Source organism: Pristiophorus japonicus, chromosome 9 (assembly GCF_044704955.1).
Source record: "Pristiophorus japonicus isolate sPriJap1 chromosome 9, sPriJap1.hap1, whole genome shotgun sequence".
Classification (NCBI taxonomy): Eukaryota; Metazoa; Chordata; class Chondrichthyes; family Pristiophoridae; genus Pristiophorus; species Pristiophorus japonicus.
In genome coordinates, this window is record NC_091985.1 from 214,559,911 (window position 1) to 214,574,029 (window position 14,119).

The following is a 14,119-nucleotide window of genomic DNA, read 5'->3' on the forward strand; positions in this document are numbered from 1 at the left end:
TGTTGGAATATTGTTAGTGTCCTCTATCGTAAAGACTGATAGAAAATATCTGTTCAAAATTTCTACCATCTCCATGTTCCCCATTACTAATTCCCCGGTCTCGTCCTCTAAGGCACCAACATTTACTTTAGCCACTCTTTTCCTTTTTATATACCAATAGAGACTGTTTTTATAGTTTGTGCTCGTTTACTTTCATAGTCTATCTTCCCTTCCTTAATCATTGTTTAATCATTCTTTGCTGACTTTTAAAAGCTTCCCAGTCTTCTGTCCTCCCACTAGATTTGGCCACTTTGTATGCCCTTGTTTTTAGTTGGATACCGTCCTTTATTTCTTTAGTTAGCCACGGATGGCTATCTTCTTTTATACTTGCTATTGAGGGAGTGCAGCGAAGGTTCACCAGACTGATTATCGGGATGGTAGGACTGACGTATGAAGAAAGACTGGATCGACTAGGCTTATATTCACTGGAATTTAGAAGAATGAGAGGGGATCTCATTGAAGCAAATAAAATTCTGACGATTGGACAGGTTAGATGCAGGAAGAATGTTCCCGATGTTGGGGAAGTCCAGAACCAGGGGTCACAGACTTAAAGATAAGGGGTAAGCCATTTAGGACCGAGATGAGGAGAAACTTCTTCACTCAGAGAGTCGTTAACCTGTGGAATTCCCTACCGCAGAGAGTTATTGATGCCAGTTCATTGGATATGTTCAAGGGAGAGTTAGATATGGCCCTTACGGCTAAAGGAATCAAGGGGTATGGAGAGAAAGCAGGAAAGGGGTACTGAGGGAATGATCAGCCATGATCTTATTGAATGGTGGTGCAGGCTCGAAGGGCCGAATGGTCTACTCCTGCACCTATTTTCTATGTTTCTGTGTCACTTATTAGCCCCAGCCTGAATGTTGTCCAGGTCTTGCTGTAAGCGGGCATGGACTGCTGCATTATCTGAGGAGTTGCAAATGGAACTGAATACTGTGGCGTCATCAGCGAACATCCCTAGTTCTGCTTTCATAGTTTTTCAGTCGCCTTTATTTAGAATCAGGACACTGGTTTGAGATCTGACTTTCTCACTCTCCAACTGAATTTGAAATTCAACCATGTTATGTTCACTTTTTCCTAGAGGATCCTTCACTATGAGGTCATTTATTAATCTTCTCTCATTACACAATACCAGATCTAAGATAGCCTGCTCCCTGGTTGGTTCTGCAACGTACTGTTCAAGGAGACCATCCCAGATACACTCTTATAAACTCTTCCTCAAGTCTACCTTGGCCAATTTGATTTGTCTAATCAATATGAAGCTTAAAATCGCCCATGATTATTGCCGTACCTTTCTTAGAAGCCTCCATTGTTTCTTGATTTATACTCCATCCAACAGTGTAGCTACTGTTAGGGGGCCTATAGACTACACCCACCAGTGACTTCTTCCCCTTATTAATTCTTATCTTCACCCAAACTGATTCTACATCTTGATCTTCTGAGCCAAAATCGTTTCTCACCACTGCACTGATCTCATTGGTTATTAACAAAACTATCCCACCTTTTCCTTTCTGTCTATCCTTCTGAATTGTTAAATACCCCTGAATATTTAGTTCCCCGCCTTGGTCACCTTGCAACCACGCCTCTGTAATGGCTATCAGATCATACCCATTTGTATCTATTTGTGCCATCAACTCATTTATCTTGTTACGACTGCTGCGTGCATTCAGATAAAGAACTTTTAATTTTGACTTTTTACCATTTTTCCCTGCTTTGACCCTACTTTCTGTTACACTCTTATTTTTATACATACAGTCTGATTCTCATTTCCCACAGTGCAACCCTGCTCTATTGCCTTCTCTTTGCTCTTTGACTTTTTAAATTTCCTCTCACCTGAACCCCCCCCCCCCCTCCCCGCCAACCACCCACTATTTAGTTTAAAGCCCTCTTTACAGCCCTAGTTATTCGCTTCGCCAGGGCACTAGCACCAGCCTGGTTCAAGTGAAGCCCGTCCCAACAGTTCAGCTCCCTCTTGCCCCAGTACTGGTGCCAGTGCCCCATGAATCGAAACCCATTTCTCCCACACCAATTTTTGAGCCACGTGTTCATCTTTCTGATCTTATTTACCCTATGCACATTTGCCCGTGGCTCATGTAGTAATCCAGAGATTATTGCCTTCGTGGTTCTGCTTTTTAATTTAGCCCCTAGCTACTCAAACTCCCTCAACAGAACCTCTTTCTTTGTTCTACCTATGTCATTGGTACCTACGTGGCCCACGACAACTGGATCTTCCCCCTCCCACTCCAAGTTCCTCTCCAGCCCAGAGGAGATGTCCTGAAACTTGGCAATTCGCAGGCATCACAGCCTTGCGGACTCACGCTCTCGGCTGCAGAAAACAGTATCTGTCTCCGAACCTAGACTGTTTCTTACCACTACAACATTTCTTTTTACTCCCTTCCCCCCCACTTGAATGGCCTCCTGTAGCACGGCGCTGTGGTCAGTTTGTTCATCCTCCTTGCAGTCCCTGCCCGCGTCCAAGCAGGGAGCACGAATCTCGTACCTGTTGGACAATTGTAAGAGCTGAAGCTCCTCCATCACTACCTCATAGGTCCCCACAGCTGCCTTGCTCGTAGTCACACACTCCTGTCCCTAACCACGGACCAAATTTGAATGAATTAATCTAAGGGGTGTGACTGCCTCCTGGAACACAGCGTCCAGGTAACTCTGCCCCTCCCTGATGTGTCGCAGTGTCTGCAGCTCGGACTCCAGTTCATCAACGTGGAGCCGAATTCCTCGAGCAGCCAACACTTACTGCAGATGTGGTCGCCGTGGACCTCAATGGGGGTCAACCAGCTCCCACCTGCAGCAGCAGTAACACAGTCAGATTCAGGTGAATTTATAATGGGGAACAAAGAAATGGCAGACCAATTGAACAAGAACTTTGGTTCTGCCTTCACAAAGGAAGACACAAATAAGCTTCCGGATGTACTAGGGGTCCGAAGGTCTAGTGAGAAGGAGGAACTGAAGGATATCCTTATTAGGTGGGGAAATTGTGGTAGGAAAATTGATGGGATTGAAGGGCCGATAAATCCCCAGGGCCTGATCGTCTGCATCCCAGAGTATTTAAGGAAGTGGCCCTAGATATAGTGGATGCATTGGTGATCATTTTCCAGCAGTCTATCGACTCTGGATGAGTTCCTATGGACTGGAGGGTTGCTAATGTAACACCGCTTTTTAAAAAAGGAGGGAGAGAGAAAATGGGTAATTATAGACCAGTTAGCCTGACATCAGTAGTGGGGAAAATGTTGGAATCAATCATTAAGGATGAAATAGCAGCACATTTGAAAAGCAGTGATAGGATTGGTCCAAGTCAGCATGGATTTATGAAGGGGAAATCATGCTTGACAAATCTTCTGGACTTTTTTGAGGATGTAACTAGTAGAGTGGACAGGGGAGAACCAGTGGATGTGGTGTATTTGGACTTCCAAAAGGCTTTTGACAAGGTCCCACACAAGAGATTGGTGTGCAAAATTAAAGCACATTGTATTGGGGGTAATGTACTGACGTGGATAGAGAACTGGTTGGCAGACAGGAAGCAGAGAGTCGGGATTAATGGGTCCTTTTCAGAATGGCAGGCAGTGACTAGTGGAATGCCGCAGGGCTCAGTGCTGGGACCCCAGCTCTTTACAATGTATATTAATGATTTGGATCATGGAATTGAGTGTAATATCTCCAAGTTTGCAGATGACACTAAACTGAGTGGCGGTGTGAGCTGTGAAGAGGATGCTAAGAGGCTGCAGGGTGATTTGGACAAGTTAAGCGAGTGGGCAAATACATGGCAGATGCGGATAATGTGGATAAATGTGAGGTTATCAACTTTGGGGATAAAAACACGAAGGCAGAATATTATCTGAATGGCGGCAGATTAGGAAAAGGGGAGGTACAGCGAGACCTGGGTGTCATGATTCATCAGTCATTGAATGTTAGCATGCAGGTACAGCAGGCGGTGAAGAAGGCAAATTGTATGTTGGCCTTCAGAGCTAGGGGATTTGAGTAGAGGAGCAGGGAAGTGTTACTGCAGTTGTACAGGGCCTTGGTGAGGCCCCACCTGGAATATTGTGTTCAGTTTTGGTCTCCTAATCAGAGGAAGGACATTCTTGCTATTGAGGGAGTGCAGCGAAGGTTCACCAGACTGATTCCTGGGATGGCAGGACTGACATATGAGGAGATACTGGATCGACTGGGCCTGTATTCACTGGAGTTTAGAAGAATGAGAGGGGATCTCATAGAAACATGTAAAATTCCGACAGGACTGGACAGGTTAGATGCAGGAAGAATGTTCCCAATGTTGATGAAGTCCAGAACCAGGGGTCACAGTCTTAAGGATAAGGGATAAGCCATTTAGGACTGAGATGAGGAGGAACTTCTTCACTCAGAGAGTTATTAACCTATGGAATTCCTTACCGCAGAGAGTTGTTGATGTCAGTTCATTGGATATATTCAAGAGGGAGTTAGATATGGCCCTTGCATCTAAAGGGATCAAGGGGTATGGAGAGAAAGCAGGAACGGGGTACTGAAGGAATGTTCAGCCATGATCTTATTGAATGGTGGTGCAGGCTCGAAGGGCCGATTGGCCTACTCCTGCACCTATTTTCTATGTTTATACATCGCTTGCCCTGACATCTCTAATGTATTTAATTAATTTTTCACATTTTGAAAGTTTAGATTTTTAATGCCAGCTCTTAATTTAAACCAATGCCCAAGAAAAGAGAGAAACCTTGCCGGCGACGCCCACATCCCGTGAATGAATTTTTTTGAAACAGTTCTAAACTTGGCCAGGATGGAATGTGAATGTTTGAGGAGAGGGGTCATTAGCGTTACCTAGCTACTTACAGCCAGGGCAGCTTGTAACCATAGTTCCTGAACAGAATTATGCCATGTGTGATCTGTGTCAAATGTTAATGCTTGCGTAGCACTTACTCTGAGCTAAAGAACTGTTTGGCTCTCTTTCCCCCCCCCCCGCCCACCCTGCCAGTTGGAAGTAAGGCTTTGAATGTGCCCAATTGAGCAATGCCAGGTAAGAGATTTAAGGTTTGTCACTGTGTCGACCTAAGGGTCCTTGATGACCCAGTCAGTGCCATACTGACATATTTGTCTTTACTACTAACCTTTGATGGAACTGGAGAGATGTCGACTGTGACGGCAACAGTTTTGGCAACAGACTGTTTAGAGGAGCCGATCCCAAAAACTGCCCCAAAGTTAATACAGCCCCTTTGATCTGCTGGAGTATTTTCCCATGAATTGTTCTCATATTGATTACCAAAGCAATTGGTGACATAGCCTGACAAGACTTTGAACAGTGTGGGGGAGGGGGGGGGGGGCAATTTTATCCTGAGCCGCCCTACCCCCGCAGGGAACTGCCGGGATGGGTGAATGGGGGGCCAGCGCTGACTTTACAGCCTGGAATCAGTATCGGGAGTGGGGTAATACTGGCGTCCCATCCCATCCCGTGGTGATTCCTGCCCGGCGAGTTTGGTAAAAGTGATACCCCCCCACTCCCGGGTCTCTGTGTGGCAGCCTCTCCAGGGGTTTTAATTTCTCCAGCCTCCTTGCGCATGGTTTCAGCGGGTCCCCCAAGTCAGGGGGTCCCCCGTTACTGGCTGATGCTTGGCAGTGTTTATGGTCTTGTATGCATTGTCGCCATCGGGTTAATCAAGATCTGGTCAGTTACAAGCGATCTGTTAAGATACAATGGGTTTTCCTGAATTTGTTAAGGCCCCTAGTTAATACGCAGCGAGGGTGTTACCATTCATCTGGACTTGGTTGGCTGTGAGGACAAGTGTACCCACTGTAGCCGAACTCCCTCCTCCTGCTCCAGGCCAAGCAATGGAAGATACGTTCAGGAAAGGGGTACTGAGGGAATGATCAGCCATGATCTTATTGAATGGCGGTGCCGGCTCGAAGGGCCGAATGGCCTACTCCTGCACCTATTTTCTATGTTTCTATAACCAATCATTTTCCTGCTTTCCTGTGACATCACATTTTGAATCTTTTTACTTCTTATCCTCCCAGGTCACGTGGTGCTGTTTCGGCTGTCTGCTCGGCTGACTCACGCCCTTTGTAGGATTGCCGCTGCTCCCGCTCTCGCGCCCTTTCCGAAGTCCCGCTGCTCGGCTGACTCATGTCCTTTGTAGGCTTGCCGCTGCTCCCGCTCTCGCGCCCTTTCCGAAGGGATGGGCGCAAGTAGGTTTTTCCCCTCGCGTTGGTTCTCTCACTACCTGCTGCAGGCCCAGTCTGGCAGCTATGTCCTTCAGGACTTTGCCAGATCGATTAGTAGTGGTGCTACCGAGACAGTCTTGATAGACATTGAAGTCCCCCACCCAGAGTACATTCTGTGCACCTTGCTACTCTCAGTGCTTCTTCCAAGTGGTGTTCAACATGGAGGAGCACTGATTCATCAGCTGAGTGAGGGCGGTAAGTGGTAATCAACAGGTTTCCTTGTCCATGCTTGACCTGAAGCCAAGAGACTTCATGGGGTCCGGAGTCAGTATTGAGAACTCCCAGGGCCACACTCTTCCGACTGTATACTACTGTATCGCCACCGGTGGGACAGGACATACCCAGGGATGGTGATGGAGGAGTTTGGGACATTGGCTGAAAGGTATGATTCTGTGAGTATGACTATGTCAGGCTGTTGCTTGACTAGTCTGGGACATCTCTCCCAATTTTGGCACAAGTCCCCAGATGTTGGTGAGAAAGACTGGGCTGGGTGTGCCGTTGTCGGGTCCGTAGCCGGTGCGGAGGTCGATGCCGAGTGGTCCGTCCGGTTTTATTCTTATTGTTTTTCATAGCGGTGGATCAATTGATGAATCAATATGATCTTATTGAATGGCGGAGCAGGCTCGAGGGGCCAAATGGCCTACTCCTGTTTCTAATTCTTATGTGCTTATTCCCTAGCCCAGATCCTGTCTTTATATTAAGAGCAATGGTCCCAACACTGACCCTGGGGACACCACTGTTTACATCCCTCCAGTCTGAAGAACATCCATTAACCACTACTCTCTGTTTTCTGCCCTTTACCCAACTTCCTCTCCACGCGGCCCCACTCCCTTTAATACCGTGAGCCTTAATTTGATCAACAAGCCTCCTGTCCGGCACCTTATCAAACACCTTTTGACAATCCATCTGCACAACATCCACTGCATTTCCTTTCTCACTGCACTGTGTTATTTCCTGCAATAATCCCTGCTGTCTGTCCTGAATCACTACCAAATGTTGCAATGTTTACTTCTGAAGTTAAAATCCCCCGCGCAGGGGTAAAGCGCTCTATCAATGACACCAGGAGCCCAGACACGGGACCAGGCTGTGCTCTGAGCAGGCACAGTGCCAGTGGTGGAGGTGGTCTGAGGCAGAAGAGACGTTCCACGAGTCGGTAGGAGCTTGTGGGCTCAGCAGTCGAATTGGACCCCTGGGTGGGCTGGGCAGCTTCATAAACACCTGGTGTAGGCCTCAGGCCCCAAATATGAGCCTGCAGGCTCCATGTTTGACCCGCGGTGAGAGACCCGACCACTCGGGGTAACTAGCTGAATTCTTGGACAGGATCAGGGCGCCTGTGTGGCCATCTTGGTACAGGAGCAGAGGGTGGGTGGGGTTTAGGGTCCCAGTGACCAGGAGAGAAAATAATTTCCTTGTTTATTCTCAGTGCGCACTAGGGATGTAGAACTGAACTCAACCAGAGAAGAGGGAGTGAGAAAACTGCATATGGAGGAAAGAAATGATAGAGGTGGTGCGATGAGTTTGGATTTCAGCACAGGGTGGAGGGAGAGTGTATGGGATGAGAATTTACAGCTTTGGGGAACAAGAGAGGAAAGAATGCTCCATAGAAAATAGGATTGTCTGTCCTCAGTGCTGACTTTTGTAAACTCCTTTTACAGAATATTAGAAAAGGAGGATTTACAGATGGGAAACTCGAACCAATCACAGTCACTCGATTCACCTGTAATCATCAGCCTTTGAATGTGGAAGGAGAAACGGTTGTCTGTTCTGTCTGTGAGAAAAGATATTAAACATTAGTGTGACTGGTAAAGCACCGAGACACACACACCCGAGTGAGAGTGTTCCAGTGCACTGACTGTGGAAAGAGCTTTAACCAGTTACACAGCCTGAAAAAACATCGCACCATTCACAGCGGGGAGAAACCGTTCACATATTGTGTATGTGGGTGAAGTTTCAATTGATCATCCAACCTGGAGAGACACAAGGACACCCACACCATGGAGAAACTGTGGGAATGTGGAGACTGTGGGAAGAGATTCAATTGCCCCTCTGCGCTGGAAACTCATCGACGGCATCACAACGGAGAGAGGCCATTCACCTGCCCCATGTGTGGGAAGGGATTCACTCAGTCATCCAACTTGCTGGTACACAAGCGAATTCACACTGGGGAGAGAATATTCATCTGCTCTGAATGTGGGAAGGGTTTCACTCGATCATCCCACCTGCTGGCACACCAACGCATTCATACTGGGGAGAGGCTGTTCATCTGCTCTGATTGTGGGAAGGGTTTCACTCGATCATCTTACCTACTAGCACACCAGCGAGTTCACACTGGGGAGAGGCTGAACACCTGCTCCGAGTGTGAGAAGCATTTCACTCGATCATCCCACCTGCTGACACACCAGCGAGTTCACACTGGGGAGAGGCCGTTCATCTGCTCTGAGTGTGGGAAGGGATTCACTCAGTCATCCAGCTTGCTGAAACACCAACGAATTCACAAATGACTGCAGGGGTTGGACTCTGCTGTTATTGTTGCCGTTCATCACGTCCAGGACTGAACCATGTTCACTCAGACTGTTGGGGTTTGTTGCCGCTGGTGTAATTAATCCCTATAACTGGGCTGGAGTTTAATTTTCTGGATATCGTTGAATCATAGAATGGTCACAGCACAGTAGGAGGCCTTTTGGACCATCGAACCCATGCCGGCTCTCTGCAAGAGCACTTCAGCTAGTCATAAGAACATAAGAAATAGGAGCAGGAGTAGTCCACACCACCCCTCGAGTCTGCTCCACCATTCAATAAGATCATGGCTGGTCTGATCATGGACTCAGCTCCACTTCCCTGCCCACTCCCCATAACCCTTTATCGTTTAAGAAACTGTCTATTTCTGTCTTAAATTTATTCAATGTCCCAGCTTCCACATCTCTCTGAGGCAGCGAAGTCCACAGGTTTACAACCCTCTGAGAGAATAAATTTCTCCTCATCTCTGTTTTAAATCGGTGGCCTCTAGTTCTAGTCTCCCGCATCAGTGGAAACATCCTCTCTGCATCCACCTTGTCAAGCCCCCTCATATACGTTTTGATAAGATCACCTCTCATTCGTCTGAATTCCAATAAGTGGAGACCCAACCTACTCAACCTTTCCTCATAAGTCAACCCCCTCATCTCCGGAATCAACCTAGTGAAACTTCTCTGAACTGCCTCCAAAGTACCCACAGGTCCTGCTGTACTGCAGCACTTTGCAATCTTTCTCCATTTAAATAATAACTTGCTCTTTGATTTTTTTCTGCCAAAGTGCATGACCTCACACTTTCCAACATTACACTCCATCTGCCAAATTTTTGCCCACTCACTTAGCCTGTCTATTCCTTTTGCAAATTTTTTGTGTCCTCCTCACACATTGCTTTTCCTCTCATCTTTGTATCATCGGCAAACTTGGCTACATTACACTCAGTCCCTTCTTCCAAGTTGTTAATATAGATTGTAAATAGTCCCAATCCCCGCCCTTTCCCCGTGGCCCTGCAAATGTTTTATTTCATGTACTTATCAATTCCCTTTTTAAAAGCCACAATTGAATCTGCCTCCACCACCCTTTCAGGCCGTGCATTCCAGATCCTAACCACTCACTGCTTAAAGAAAAGTTTTTTCTCATGTCACCTTTGGTTCTTTTGCCAATCACCTTGAATTTGTGTCCTCTGGTTCTCAACCCTTCCGCGAATGCGAATATTTTCTCTCTACTCTGTCCAGATCCCTCATGATTTTAGAGCACCTCTATCAAATCTCCTCTCAACCTTCTCTGTTCTAAGAAGAACAACCCCAGCTTCACCATTCTATCCATTGTAACTGAAGTCTCTCATCCCTGGAATCATTCTTGTAAATCTTTTCTGTACCCTCTGTCAAATAAATCAGCTTTGTTTCCTACATACAATGAGTCGATTCCTTGATTTCTCCAAGAGGAGACTAATTGATGTCCTTTTACCGACTGTTCCATTTTTGAGCCTTTTCACGGCTTCTGTTTTAGTGATGTTGGTTAAGAACATAAGAATTAGGAACAGGAGTAGGCCATCTAGCCCCTCGAGCCTGCTCTGCCATTTAACAAGATCGTGACTGATCTGGCCGTGGACTCAGCTCCACTTACCCGCCCGCTCCCCGTAACCCTTAATTCCCTTATTAGTTAAAAATCTGTCTATCTGTGACTTGAATACGTTCAATGAGCTAGCCTCAACTGCTTCCTTGGGCAGAGAATTCCACAGATTCACAACCCTCTGGGAGAAGAAATTGCTTCTCAACTCAGTTTTAAATTGGCTCCCCCATATTTTGAGGCTGTGCCCCCTAGTTCTAGTCTCCCCGACCAGTGGAAACAGCCTCTCTGCCTCTATCTTGTCTATCCCTGGTTGAGGGATAAATGTTAGCCAGGACACCGGAGATCTCGCTTTTCTTCAAAATGACATCATGGAATCTTTAACGCCGACTTGAGAGGTCAGATGGTTCTGATTCTTTTTTTTCATTCGTTCACGGGATGTGGGCGTCGCTGGTAAGGCCAGAATTTATTGTCCATCCATAATTGCCCTTGAGAAGATGGGGGGGAGCCATCTTCTTGAACTGCTGCAGTGCGTGTGGTGATGGTACTCCCACAGTATTGTTAGGGAGGGAGTTCCAGGATTTTGACCCAGCGATAATGAAGGAATGGCGATATGCTTCCAAACCAGGATAGTGTGTGACTTGGAAGGAAACGTGGAGGTGGTGGTGTTCCCATGCACCTGCTGCCCTTGTCCTTCTAGTTGGTAGAGGTCGTGGGTTTGGGAGGTACTGCCGAAGAAGCCTTGGTGAGTTGCTGCAGTGTATCTTGTACATGGTAAACACTGCAGCCACGGTACGTTGATGATGGGAGGGAGTGGATGTTTAAGGTGGTGGATGGGTGCCAATAAAGCGGGCTGCTTTGTCATGGATGGTGTCGAGCTTCTTGAGTGTTGTCGCAGTTGCATTCATCCAAGCAAGTGGAGAGTATTCCATCACACTCCTGACTTATGCCTTGTAGATGGTGGAAAGGCTCTGGGGAGTCAGGAGGTGAGACACTCACCATACAATACCCAGCCTCTGACTTGCTCTTGTTGCCACAGTATTTATGTGGCTGTTCCAGTTAAGTTTCTGGTCAATGGTAACCCCAAGGATGTTGATGGTAGGGGATTCGGTTATGGTAATGCCATTGAATGTTATGGGGTGGTGGTTAGACTCTTGCTTGTTGGAGATAGTCATTGCCTGGCACTTGTGGCGTGAATGTTACTTGCCACTTATCAGCCCAAGCCTGAATGTTGTCTAGGTCTTGCTGTACGCAGGCATGGACTGCTCCATTATCTGAGGAGTTGCGAATGGAACTGAACACTGTGCAGTCATCAGCGAACATTCCCACTTCTGACCTTATAATGGAAGGAAGGTCATTGATGAAGCAACTGAAGATGGTTGGGCCGAGGACACTGCCCTGAGGAACTCCTGCAGCGATGTCCTGGGGCTGTGATGATTGACCTCCAACTACCACAACTATCTTCCTTTGTGCTAGGTATGACTCCAGCCAGCATAGAGTTTTCCCCCAGATTCCCATTGACTTCAGTTTTACTACAGCTCCTTGATGCCGCACTCGGTCAAATGCTGCCCTGATGTCGAGGGCAGTCACTCTCACTTTGCCTCTGGAATTGAGCTCTTTTGACCATGTTTGGACCAAGGATGTGATGCGGTCTGGAGCTGAGTGGTCCTGGCGGAACCCAAACTGGGTATCGGTGAGCAGGTTATTGGTGAGTAAGTGCCGCTTGATACCACTGTTGGTGATAACTTCCATCACTTTGCTAATGATTGAGAATAGACTGATGGGGCGGTAATTGACCAGATTGGATTTGTCCTGCTTTTTGTGGCAGTTTTCCACATTGTCGCATCGATGCCAGTGTTGTAACTGTACTCGAACAGCCTGGCTAGAGGCGCGGCTAGTTCTGGAGCACAAATCTTCAGTACAACAGCCGGTGTGTTGTCGGAACCCATAGCCTTTGCTGTATCCAATGCATTCAGCTGTTTCTTGACATCACATGGAGTGAATCGAATTGGCTGAAGACTGGCTTCCTTAGGAGGAGGCCGATATGGATCATCCTCACGGCACGTCTGGCTGAAGATGGTTGTAAACACCAGCCTTTTCTTCTCAGAAGATCAAGATGTAGAATCAGTTTGTGTCAAGATAAGAAATAATAAGGGAAATAAATCACTGGTGGGAGTAGTGTATAGGCCCCCTAACAGTAGCTACACTGCAGGACAGCATATAAATCAACAACACATGGAGGCTTGTAAGAAATACTGCAATAATCATGGGCGATTTAAATCTTTTGATTGGACAAATCAAATTGGCAAAGATAGCCTTAAGGAAGAGTTCATAGAGTGTATTCGGGATGTTCTTAGAACAATATGATGTGGAGCCAACCAGGGAGCAGACTATTTTAGATCTGGTAATGTGTAATTAATGATCTCATAATAAAGGATCCTCTTGGGAAGAGTGATCATAACATGGTATAATTTCAAATTCAGTTTGAGGCTGAGAAACTTGGGTCTCGTACTCGTGCCCTGAACTTAAATAAAGGCAATTACAAAGGAAGGGTAAGATGGTAGATAAGCAGTGACAGACATTTAAGGAGATATTTTATAACTCTCAGCAAAGATATATTCCAGTGAGAAAGAAAGACTCTAAAGAAGAACCAGCCATGACGAACTAAGAATTTTTTGAGGATGTAACTGGTAGAGTGGACAAGGGAGAAACAGTGGATGTGGTGTATTTGGACTTTCAAAAGGCTTTTGACAAATCCCACACAAGAGATTGGTGTGCAAAATTAAAGCACATGGTATTGGGGGTAATATACTGACGTGGATAGAGGACTGGTTGGCAGACAGGTAGCAGAGAGTTGGGATAAACGGGTCCTTTTCAGAATGGCAAGCAGTGACTAGTGGTGTGCCGCAGGGCTCAATACTGGAACTCCAGCTATTTACAGTATAAATTAATGATTTAGATGGGGGAATTGAGTGTAATATCTCCAAGTTTGCAAATGACACTAAGCTGGGTGGCAGTGTGAGCTGTGAGGAGGACGCTAAAAGGCTGCAGGGTGACTTGGACAGGCTAGGTGAGTGGGCAAACGCGTGGCAGATGCAGTATAATGTGGATAAATGTGAGGTTATCCACTTTGGTGGCAAAAACACGAAGGCAGAATATTATCTGAATGGCGGCAGATTAGGAAAAGGGGAGGTGAAACGAGACCTGGGTGTCATGGTACATCAGTCATTGAAAGTTGGCATGCAGGTAGAGCAGGTGCTGAAGAAGGCAAATGGTATGTTGGCCTTCATAGCTAGGGGGTTTGAGTATAGGAGCAGGGAGGTCTTACTGCAGTTGTACAGGGCCTTAGTGAGGCCTCACCTGGAATATTGTATTCAGTTTTGGTCTCCTAATCTGAGAAAGGACGTTCTTGCTATTGCGGGAGTGCAGCGAAGGTTCACCAGACTGATTCCCGGGATAGCTGGACTGACATATGAGAAGATACTGGATCGACTGGGCCTGTATTCACTGGAGTTTAGAAGGATGAGAGGGGATCTCATAGAAACATATAACAGTCTGATGGGACTGGACAGGTTAGATGAAGGAAGAATGTTCCAGATGTTGGGGAAGTCCAGGACCAGGGGACATAGTCTACGGATAAGGGGTAAGCCATTTAAGACTGAGATGAGGAGAAACTTCTTCACTCAGAGAGTTGTTAACCTGTGGAATTCCCTACCGCAGAGTTGTTGATGCCAGTTCATTGGATATATTCAAGAGGGAGTTAGATATGGCCCTTACGACTAAAGGG

The 14,119-nt window shown here is 46.7% G+C and overlaps 1 protein-coding gene and 1 pseudogene across 3 annotated transcripts in view; one reads left to right on the plus strand and one right to left on the minus strand.

Annotated features, from left to right (window-relative positions):
* Positions 1-14,119, plus strand: part of LOC139274116 (zinc finger protein 585A-like) — a 120,737-nt pseudogene that overhangs the window by 46,915 nt on the left and 59,703 nt on the right.
* The window catches only part of LOC139273646 (oocyte zinc finger protein XlCOF26-like), a 178,958-nt gene that overhangs the window by 23,983 nt on the left and 140,856 nt on the right, over positions 1-14,119 (minus strand). The gene's annotated exons all lie outside the window — the stretch shown is intronic.